The sequence below is a fragment of the Lactuca virosa genome, chromosome 6, assembly GCF_052849685.1.
Source record: "Lactuca virosa cultivar CGN04683 chromosome 6, Lactuca_virosa_CGN04683_v6, whole genome shotgun sequence".
NCBI lineage: Eukaryota > Viridiplantae > Streptophyta > Magnoliopsida > Asterales > Asteraceae > Lactuca > Lactuca virosa.
Genome location: NC_136431.1, coordinates 37,599,726 through 37,611,645, shown reverse-complemented (window position 1 = coordinate 37,611,645; position 11,920 = coordinate 37,599,726).

Sequence of the window (11,920 nt, the reverse complement as noted above, 5' to 3'; positions counted from 1 at the left end):
AACTCCTCATAATGTCAGTTAGCTACCTACTGAACACAATCACATGCAACAAAGCTTAGATAATTCTTCGAGTAACAGTCTCATCTCTAAAATGGTTAGACTCAAACGAGAGCTGCTCAATAGGGTCAAATCTGTCACTCTGAGATTATCCAACCTTTGCCACGAGTGACTTGACATATTCACTCAATAGCTAACTCTCATCACTTATGAGTTCCACAAAGCACGAAGCAAGCAACATTCTTGCAGAAACACTCCAATCCATAGAATAATCATGTGCATCCAAACCCACATACTACAACCCATACTAGGAGCTCCCACTCCTGCTACTAATTTCCTTACGCATACAAATCATACCCAATCCAGCATCCCATGCTTCCTAGACTACATGCATCACATATCATGGCATCTTATCATTGGCTAATCATAACTAGCATGCAAGTCTACAAGCTTATACAATAGGCATACAAGGCATCTCTCCTTACATTCTACCGTGCAAAACTGAGCAGATCCTTAGCTCTAACTAGCATGCGATTCAGAGATTCATAAATCAAATCATATCAGATAACATGCATGGGTATTTTGGGAGAAACTTACCCGAGCTTGGTTGATTGCAAGCACCACACCCTTTTCTTTGATTAGAAATTTCCTTTTATTAAAATTTTTATTTTATAAAAATTTACACCAAACCCTCAGTTTTAGTTCTGGCACACTCGAGAGTATGCCCGAATCCCTCAAACCAAGGCTCTGATACCAACTTGGAACATCCCAAAAATCAAGGATAAAATTTTCATTTTTATTATAATCAAAACACTATTGTAACCTTGTCCAGACATTGAAAAGCATTTCAAATAAAACAATTATCATAGATCAAAACACTCCGATCGTCCCGAGCTCTTTCATTTGAAAACTGGAGTACCTGAAACATAAACTGAAAACCGTAAGCACAAAGCTTAATGAGTTCCCCAAGATACCTCATACCAAACACAAATAAGAACATAACAGGCCCCGCCTACTGAGATACGGGTCCCGCCCACACTCGACTGAGATAAGGGCCCCGCCCACACTCGACTGAGATACGGGACCCACCCACACTCGACTGAGATACAGGCCCCGCCTAGCATACATACCAATACATTCACATGCAAGAGTCACGTAGACAACTAGCATCCTAACATAATAAATATGGGACGACATTGGTGCCCTCGACCCGCCAACACAGTGAGGAGACTCACCTCGAATGCTGGAGCTCACTGAAATAAATCCCCAGTTGCTGCTCTGACGACTCCCTGAGCTATCAATACCAAAATAACGCCCAATTCGCAATTGGGTTCCAACTATGATCCATAGTCTATACTTGGGGTAAAATGACCATTTTACCCCTGACCCAAACATGATTCTAAACTGAGGCCCAATTCCAAAAGATCCACAAAGGCCCACTAATGGCCCAATTAAAGTGATTAAATATGGGAGAAACCATAAAGATCATGGGTTTGGGCTGCAACAGCCACCACTTCGTGGCATCCTCCTTACCACGTTGTGGTATCAATCTGGACACGCTCCCAATACGTGTCATGTCACGTCGTGGTCATCGATTTACCATGTCGTGGCATATGGTTTTCCTCAAAACCATATCTTTGACCCTATTAAGTCTTCAAATGGTCCATTTTGGAAAACGGATGTTACATCAAAAAAAAAATTATGTAAATTACACAAAGAAATAACTCAAAAACCAAATATATTATTAATAATCAGTTTTACACACTCAAGAGATAACCATGAAAAAACTACAGTTATGAACAAACTCTTTAAGATAAATTTCACAAAGAAAGTTATCGAATACAATGTAGAATATGTTGGATTAGATGTCTAAGCCCATAACTATTATTGGTATGTACTCGACCCGAGAGTATCATGGTCCATTTGGGTCGCATATCATCAGGATAATTTGTTAGGATAAACTCTTGAGAGAAGGTTATATATGATTTATTAATATATTATAAGTTCTAATATATTAATATGAAATTATATGTTTTAATTAGTATTGATCAAGAATTAATTTTGAATTAATTTTGTGATCAAAAGAGACTAATTAAATCTATGGGGACTAATTATGGTAATTAGTTATATTTATATGTGTTGGGATTATGATCCATGTTGGACCAAGTTTATGTATGGATACATAAAGTGTTGGGCGACATGAACCATGGATCATAACACCCATGGGTATGGATTTTGGTTATACCCATGGCCCTTGGAATCCTACATATAAATATGTTATTTCATAGCCAAAATCATCGCTAATGTATTCTTGGAGGATATGGACGGTTTTGGTGTGTATGAATTCTCTCTCAAGTTTCATCCTTTGTACATGATGTGTTGTGACTTCATTTGAGGCTTCCACACTATTGGGGCTAAGCTCTTAAGGCCAAATACATCAAGACTTCAAGCTACATAAAAGGTATGTTACTCGAACTAGTATCTTATATGGTATATATCAAATGCATGCTAGTTATAGGTTTAATGCCTTGGAAACCATTTGCATGTATAATTAGTGAAAACATAGATCCAAGGTATTTAGGGTTGTATGTGCACCATAGGATGTTGTAGTATACAAAAACCATCAGTGGTATCAGAGCCAAGGCTTGTTTTTCCATTGTACTTGATGCAATTGCTGAAAAAATTGATTTTCTGGCTGTCTGGACTGTGGACTAGCCGAGTCCACTGATGGACTCGCCGAGTCTATGAATAAATTTATCCTACTCGTCGAGTAGGTTCATACACTTGACGAGTAGGAGGCCCAAAGTGCAGATTTTCGACTTTTAAGACTGGAATTGGACTAGAATCATTACCCTAAGTTGTTTTTGAACTTATAAACTTGTTTTTGATGTGGTAATGATCATTCTAATCCAATTCAAAAGATAATTTTCAATAGATTCATGTTTTGTATTAGTTTAATGGTTAGGCTAATTACATGAAAATTATTTGATTTGAATTGTCTTGTTCATATGAGTTTAATCTAGATCATACTTTTTCTTGACATGTTTGTTTGTTTATTAGATGATCTAAATGGCCTTTAATGGATTCCATAACTTGTCCTCAAGTTAAGGAAAGCCAAAAGTTTTTTGTGTTAAATCTTCATTAAAGCCATAGGTTACACAACTTGAAGAGTCATTTTCTCATAAATAGTTTTATGAACTCCATAACTTGCCCTCAAGTTATGGATGTTCAAGAGTCTCTTCATTAAAGTATTTAAAACCTATATTAAACTCATATGTTATGGATTCCAAAAGTTTTTGAATTGTTCAAAACTTGCCCTCAAGTTTTGGAATTTGTAAAGTTTCCCCCCATGAATACTTTAATTCCAAGTTAAACCCTTAGAATTTTAAAAGTTAAAATTCAACCATTGTACTATTATAATATTATAGGTTTAATATTGATATATATGTATAAGAGTAAGTCAGTCTTACCGTTAGTATGCCTCATTCATGAACCCGGTCTATAAGGGGAGTATAAGGTTACTGCCTATAAAATGGCAGTTTAACGGGTGTCCACTCTCACCCACCGCTTCCTTGACTGGTGGAGGGTCGTTAGCCGAACGGGTAGGACAAGGACTATAATTTTCATTAAAAGTATAATGATAAATACTAAGTAACTAAACACTTATAAATTCCCAATCTTAGTTACTTTAGGAAAATGTGAATTTGGTGCTAACCCATGAAATTACACTTTGTACCTTACCAAGTCGTTAGTGGAGCGTGTGTGGTTAACCGACACACTAACATGGACTAGTAAGTGTGGCAAAGGGTAACTTAATGTTTATCATAGATCGGTGGAGCGCGTGTGGTTAACCGGCACATCGATTAGGTGATAAAGTTAAGGGTACCAAGTTAATTTGCATGGTTATTCACACCTTGTTTGTGACCCTTGAAATCCCAGTCACAAACTTGAGAGGGCACAATCGAGATTTAAACATGCCAATGAAAAGTTCAATGAATGTCACAAGATCTAGGAGTTTCCATCCATTTAAGACCTAAAATTATTTTTCGTTTTTCATGGAGGAAATTGGTAAATCGTCATATACCTACCTTCAAATATTTTGTAGCTTGGATTACAACATCCCTCTTCCAAGTTATAAAATATTGTGTTCTGTCCTAGCCTTAATATTTCATATTGGGTGTTATATTAAGGACTTAAATCAACAGACTTGAATTTCTCCCATTGTAGATGTCTGGTTCAGACAACTATGATCTTCCCAAATCTCTTGGAACAAGATTTACTAATGAAGATGATGTCCCACGATTGGATCATGGAAATCACAATTCTCTTCCTCCACCTCCTCCAATTATTCTCCCTAACCCACAAGTTCAAGGTCACTCAAGCCCTATTAGCAAGCAAAGTCTGTGTGTGCTCACATCTTGGAGATGAAGTCATATATAGACAGGACGGGAGAGTTGGGTGTCAAAGTCTTGAGGAAGTTGGTTGTTGAATAGGTTCTTCAGTCACTTCCTAAGTCAGATAGTCAGCTCCTTTGGGACTACTATATGACAAACCATGACATGTCCCTTAATGATCTTACCTATTTGCTTGATGCTGCTGAATCAACAATGATTTAGAGCACTGGTAAAGCAAATTTGATTGGAAGATCGACTTCCCAAACTTCCATGGACATTGACAATGGTAACATTGGAAATCCAGAAAAGCTTTCTCTTCCCAATGGAACGGGATCGACCATAGTCAACTCGGTTGACCAAATGGTAAAGAGAAAGGCTAAGTCTGAGATAGTCCCGTGTACCATTCCCAAAGAGTCCATATGTTTCTATTGCCAAATAAAGGGGGATTGGTTGCGAAGCTGCCCTATTTAACTGAAAGATCATAAGGATGGTAAAGTCAAAAAGGTTTGACTCTACTTCGGGTAAAGTCCACTATCTAACTCTATTAAGTTCCTATTTTGAGATTCTTATTACATGATGTGACTAGGTCGCATTTTGATGTTTTAAGAATCAAAGAAAAGAGAGGAAGCTTAAAAGAAGAATATGCTGATTCTGATCGCGATGATGGATTTCGATCGCATGGTTCGGTGATCAGAATTTTGAGCTGTTGCTTAAGAGTTGGGATAGATTGCCTAGGAATAAATAACAACATTGTTTTCATATGTATTTGCATTGTAAGGATAAGTTTTTCCGCAAGTTTTAAAAGAAAAAGTTTCAATTTTATTTATTTTTAAATATCCTTACAATGGCATTTGTAAAAAATTGTTGTTTATATGATTCCATTGATAGCAATATTGGACAATGGATTTGATTCTTTCGTTTGTGGTAGTGTCATAATTTACCAAATAAGGAAAGATTCTTATCACCCAAGTGTCAGTTGGATAGAAACTTGGAATCATGCAACTTGTATTGTATGATGAATGAGAATTTTCATCTTTGGGAAATTAAGACTAATTCCTTGTTCACATGTTCGTGTGAGTCAAGTGAAGGACTATAGGATCGAGTACACTTGGTTGTACGCTGGTCAGGTCCACCACAAAGATCGATAAGGCTATTCGTCATGATTTACTAAAGTTTAGTGAATATGGTTATACTTACAAGTTTAAGTGTAATTCTGAAACATTGGAAAAGTTTCAATGTAAGGCAGAACGGATAAGAAGAATCAAATTAGACACAAAGATAAAAGTTTCTTCAATCTGAAAAGATGGGATAGTACTTGAGTATCTTGTTTTATGATTATCTTAGTGATTATGAAACCATATCACAATTGATTCTCTAAGGACATTTTAGTGCATTTGTCTGGCTAAGAAGAAGAATCGTGGATTGTTGAAATGGTTAAAATTAAAAGATAAATCATACTTTGTTCCGAAAACGAGTCTTAGTGTAATACTCCAAGATTGTAACTCGAGTGACATAACCTTAAGAAAGGTTTAAAACACTTGTCAAATGTAGAGTAAAATGTTTTCTTACTCTTGTACATTTGAAATTGGTAAGTTGTGATGTTTTGGATAAAACAAAGACCAACTAAGGCCAATTGTGTGAAGTGTTTGTCTTGATAAGAATCCGCACTAACTCTTGAATATTTGCTTTGTCAAGGAATGGTTCTTGACAAGAGAATCTTATATGTCAAGAGGTCAGTGGGAGTCTTAAAGATCTTGAAAAGTTTCAAGAACTAATAAAGAATAAAACTTGTTGTTTATCACTAGAACACGACTTGAGGTTTATAGCCCATCGTGTTGACATATTCTTGTTTAATTGCCCATTCCAGTTAAAGTTGACTATGCATGTGAGTTCTATGAGTTCTCAGTAGTTTGCAGAACTACTTGGAAGAAACGGTAGGCCCTTGTCCTGCCAGATGGCAAGAAGTTAAGATTGAACAAGTTCAGTCCATATGAGTTTGGATTTGTCACTAACTTCCTCTTGTGGTTATGACAAATTCACATGGATAGGAACACATACACCATTAAATCTAAGTGTCATAAGGTTTCTCTCCGATTCATGAAAATGATGGCGAGGAAACGCTTTCACTAAGTAGATTTTAAGTAGATAGCAATTGTTATATTTTCATTCTCAAAGTTGTTAGTGGAGCGTGTGTGGTTAACCGGCACACAAACATGGACTTGTGAGAAATAGAAAAGGTCTAAACAATTGAGACTATGATTACGACATCCCTTTTCATAGTTCTAAAAATTGTTTAGACACACATGTGAGCTATCTAAGGAAATGTGTATGATTTTGATAAAGTCTTATCAAAGCATCTCGTATAAGAAATCTAAACTTTGGTAAGAAAGTCAATAAAGTATTGATTTCTAGAAGTCAAGCTGATTTCTGGATACATGTCAAAACTAGTGGGAGCATAAGTGTTATGCTAATAATTATCATGTTAGTGGGAGCATGATTATTATGTTAGGTGTTGCAAGTTAGCAATGTTAATTATAGAAAACACAAGTTTCAATTTGCAAAATGTACTTTGCAGGGTTTGAAAAGTTGTTTTGCTATAATTAAGGGAGAGGAAATTATACTTCATTTCAAATCTAAAAGCTTAGATTGTGAGATTTTAATACAATTGGGTCATGATTACATTATTTGCGTTCTAAAATTCGATTATGATTATGACATCCCTTTTCATAATTCGAATTATGAGAACATGGCAAATTATAAGAAATATTGTAGCAAAAGACTGGTCAAGTATCATGTCTTTATGTGAGACATCATGAATCGTGTCCCATATGCTTCGGATATAGGATCGATTACGTGTGATGTAATATTCATCTGTTCTAAATTTTTCCAAATGCCTAGGGCATTAAGAGGGAAAAAGTACTAGAACTCGATACGACTAAAATGATTAAGCAATTGTCGAGGACAATCAGAGGTTTACCAAAGATTGGTTGCTCATGGACAGTTGGAAGTATATTGTAAATTTTGGAAGGACCATATTAACATAATCTGAAAGGAGGCAACTCTTGTTCAGAAGTGATAGTCAAAATGGAATATGAAAATGTTTCCATAGGTGGAAGTTATTCTTTAAATCTGTGTAAGATTAGAAAACTTAATGCAAGAAGGATGTTCAAAGGAATGTACTTTGAATGTGAGACTTCATTTCCATGGAATTTCTCTCCATTGGAATGCTTTGTAATGTCTGTTGCTAAGTCTTTATGACTTTTGTGCATAGTCATTACAAGAGGATCAATGCATATAAGTTTAGAATCTAACAGATTTCAGTAAATGGAAAAGAATCTTGTATTCTTACATTTGCGGTAAGAATTTGGGATTGTGAAATGAACATCATTGGAATCATGTTCAATTGGTCTATTTCACAAAGTAAGGATCATAGACAAACATAGTATGCATGCTTGGAGCATGGCATGACTATTGTTTTAATTCAAGTATTAGGTTGATAAATCGAAACATTATACAATGAATAATGTGTAGTCAATATGGTGATAAATAAAAGGTGTTTTATTTATGTTCATAAGTTCTTAGACCATATTGGACTCGATTATTCTTGTGTTTCACTTTGCATGTTTTGACTTCCCGAATAACTAGGTTATTCAAACTCTCCACAGTCAATCATACTTTGGAAGTAGGTATGAATCAAGACTGTCATGAATTGGGCTTGTAGATGTCTAAATTGTTTAGACATAGCAAAAGTTGCTGCAACATTCATGAGTGCTCCTGGAATGAGATTCGAGTAATGGATTAAACCCACGCTGATTTGAATCACTTGATGGATTTTATCACGAGTGATCATGAGACGATAATATCTTATATTCTTCAAACATAGAGATATGAGTTGTTGACTATGAGTTGGTTGTACATTGATTGTACGAAAACGCATGAGTAACTTGATGTTATAAAACGTGCCTTTGTGTATGATTCAACAAGTAGTTAGTACAAGCATATGAGTCGAAGTTTACCCTTGGAGGGATAAAAGTGATATCCGTGGGCCCCTCGATACTTTAGTGATGACAAACGTAAGTGATCGGCTGAGCCTGGACTGATTTGAATTTGTTCAGTTAGTCGGTCGTCATAAATCGGAAATCAGGAAACAAAAAATGGACAAAGAGAATGATTATAATCCATGTCTCAGTCCATATGTTATCCAGAATGGAGGAATATATGACCCCTTAGCTAATGGACGTATCATTGACTAGGTCAGAGTTCGACAACGGCTTTTAAGAGCTACGATTGCTAGTCGGGTTTTGGAGTCATACTTGCAATAACAGTTTTAGACTTATCCAAGTGGGAGACTGTTGGATTAGATGTGTAAGCCTATAACTATTATTGGTATGTACTCAACCCGAGAGTAGCATGGTCCATTTGGGTTGCATATCATCAGGACAATTTGTTAGGATAGACTCTTGAGAGAAGGTTATATATGATTTAATAATATATTACAAGTTCTAATATATTAATATGAAATCATATGTTTTAATTAGTATTGATCAAGAATTAATTTGGAATTAATTTTGTGATCAAAAGAGACTAATTAAATCTGTGGGGACTAATTATGGCAATTAGTTATATTTATATGTGTTGGGCTTATGATCCATGTTGGACCAAGTTTATGTATGGATACATAAAGTGTTGGGCGACATGAACCATGGATCATAACACCCATGGGTATGGATTTGGGTTATACCCATGACCCTTGGAATCCTACATATTAATATGTTATTTCGTAGCGAAAATCACCACTAATGTATTCTTGGAGGATATGGACGGTTTTGGTGTGTATGAATTCTCTCTCAAGTTTCATCCTTTGTCCATGATGTGTTGTGACTTTATTTGAGGCTTCCATACTATTGGGGCTAAGCTCTTAAGGCCAAATACATCAAGACTTCAAGCTACATAAAAGGTATGTTACTCTAACTAGTATCTTATATGGTATATGTCAAATGCATGCTAGTTATATGTTTAATGCCTTGGAAACCATTTGCATGTATAATTAGTGAAAACATAGATCCAAGGTATTTAGGGTTGTATGTGCACCATAGGATGTTGTAGTATACAAAACCCATCACAATACTAATACTAAAGGTCTCTAGCATTACATAAATACTAGGTCCAATCTGTGATACATAATCCCTAACAACCAGGGAGTCTTCTTGCATATAAGGTAACATTAGTTTCTCTTTAATAGGATCTGATCCTTATCAAGTATTCACATCGACATTTTGGTGCATATGTTTCCTCGACCCATGTTGTCGGGTCTTCAACCTCCATACGGAGGCTATCAAGGTAGAAACACATTGAATCCTTCAACTTTACATGATGAAAGTTGGTTGATGATAATTTGACTCATCAAATTATTGGTTTCGACCCACCACATATATATATATATATATATATATATATATATATATATATATATATATATATATATATGATTAATATCCATTTAGTATGATATGAAGAATCCATATTCTCCTTCTACTTCACAATGATACACCAAAACACCTTCTATACACACCTTCAAGGAAAATTCATGCTTTATTTTTCCAACTTGTCCTATAAACAAGTTACACCCTTCAATTTATACATATTATCAAAAACAGGTATTATAGAAAATAATTTAAAAGAGGTGAAAAAGACGTAGGTGTCTCGTATCGATGAAAATGAAGTCTATTATTAATCTCCATTTGAACATATGTAAATCATATAAATTCATAAAGAAATTAGAGGCTTATGTCTTAAAAGACACAAAAATGGTTCAAAGCCAAACATTGTAACAACCTGACTCCCAGTTATGATATTTAATTTAATTTATTCATTTTTTCAGAGCAACTCGGCGAGTTGGATGCCCCAACTCGCCGAGTAGAGAATATTATGGCCGCAAGATTTTAGAGTTTACTCGACGAGTCGAAGGAGCCCGACTCGACGAGTAGGAGCTGAGCGAGAAAACCCTAATTTTCAGGGTTTGTGTCCTATTTAAAGGACCTTATGCCCTCATTTCTGCTACCCTTGTCACCCTACTACAATGTGTGAAACCCTAGTCGAGCTATAACCGTGTGTGTGAGAAAGAGAGGCTAATATTGTGAGTTTTAGTGCATTCTTGGAGGAGAGTTGAAGAGCAAGAGACTTTGGGCAGGAAGGAGCTTTTGGATCTGGTGTTCATTGATACCTAGCTTCTGTTTGAAGGTAAAAAGTCACCATCTTGCTCATTGGTTGGTTAGATCTCGTTTTAGGGCATTTAGAGCCTTTTTCCCATCCTTCTTGGAGTCCTAGAGTGTTATGAGCTTTTCATGGAGTTGAGACTCCAGATCTGGACATATTAAGGTCCCATGAGCCCAAAGATCCAAGCTTTATCAAGCTTTGGACAAGTCTCTATGCATGAAACCCCTTGAGGTTGTTATGGCATTTTGAGCCCTATATGCCATGCATGAACGTAAAGCTTGGAACTTTACGTGATAAGTGAGCCTTAGATGGCTAGATACAGAGTATGAGACGTCATTTCTGCCTAAAAACATCTGAACGAGGAAAGGGTCTGAAGGGACTCGACGAGTCGGTGTGCTGACTCGACAAGTCAGTTAGGGTTATCACCGACGAGTCTGGACACGGTGTAACTCGACGAGTTGATGAGACAACTCGACGAGTTGAGTTGGACTTTCGTGATATTTCTGATAAAACGAAGGAACTCGATGAGTCGCATAGATGTACTCGACGAGTTGATTCAAAATGGAATGTTCACTCGAGTGTTGACTTCGGTTGACTTTAGGGTTGATCAAGACATGGATTATGGAGACCATGGGAGGGTAAAATGGCCTTTTACCCTTTCCAAGAGATAGAGAAAGAGGTTAGCTTAAATTATTTGAGTTGAGGTTATAAATGTTAATTAGAGATGATTATGACATGTAGGCGAGGATTAGACCGTTCAAGGGGTGCGAGGTTTACTTGCTTCCTTACGAGGTAAGTCTTCTCACTATACTTACCTGAGTGGTAACATTGTGTGACCGAAGGATCTTGTATGCTTATTTTGAGTTATGTGATATCATGCATTATGTCTTTGTGATTTATGTTGTGTGTTATCTCGAGCTTTATTGAGTTAGGACGAGAGGGTCCAACCTGAGTTGTGGGACTGGAGGGTCTCCACTGAGACACATTGACCGGAGGGTCTTTATCGAGATATAGCCATGAGAGGATAATGAGATGGGTGTGGTATTTTGGGGAACTCACTAAGCTTTGTACTTACCATTTTATGTGATATGTGTTTCAGGTACTTCTCAGGATCACAGGAAGGCGCCGGCTTGATTGTACTCATGAGATGGGGTTATGTTTTGAGGATCTTGGATTTTTATTCAAACAATTATGGATTTGTGTTTTGATGATTTGACACTTTGGGGTTTTGTGAAATGTGTTAATGAGAATTTTGTGATTTAAAAATGAAAATTTTGTTTGGAAATTTACGGTGTTACAAGTTGGTATCAGAG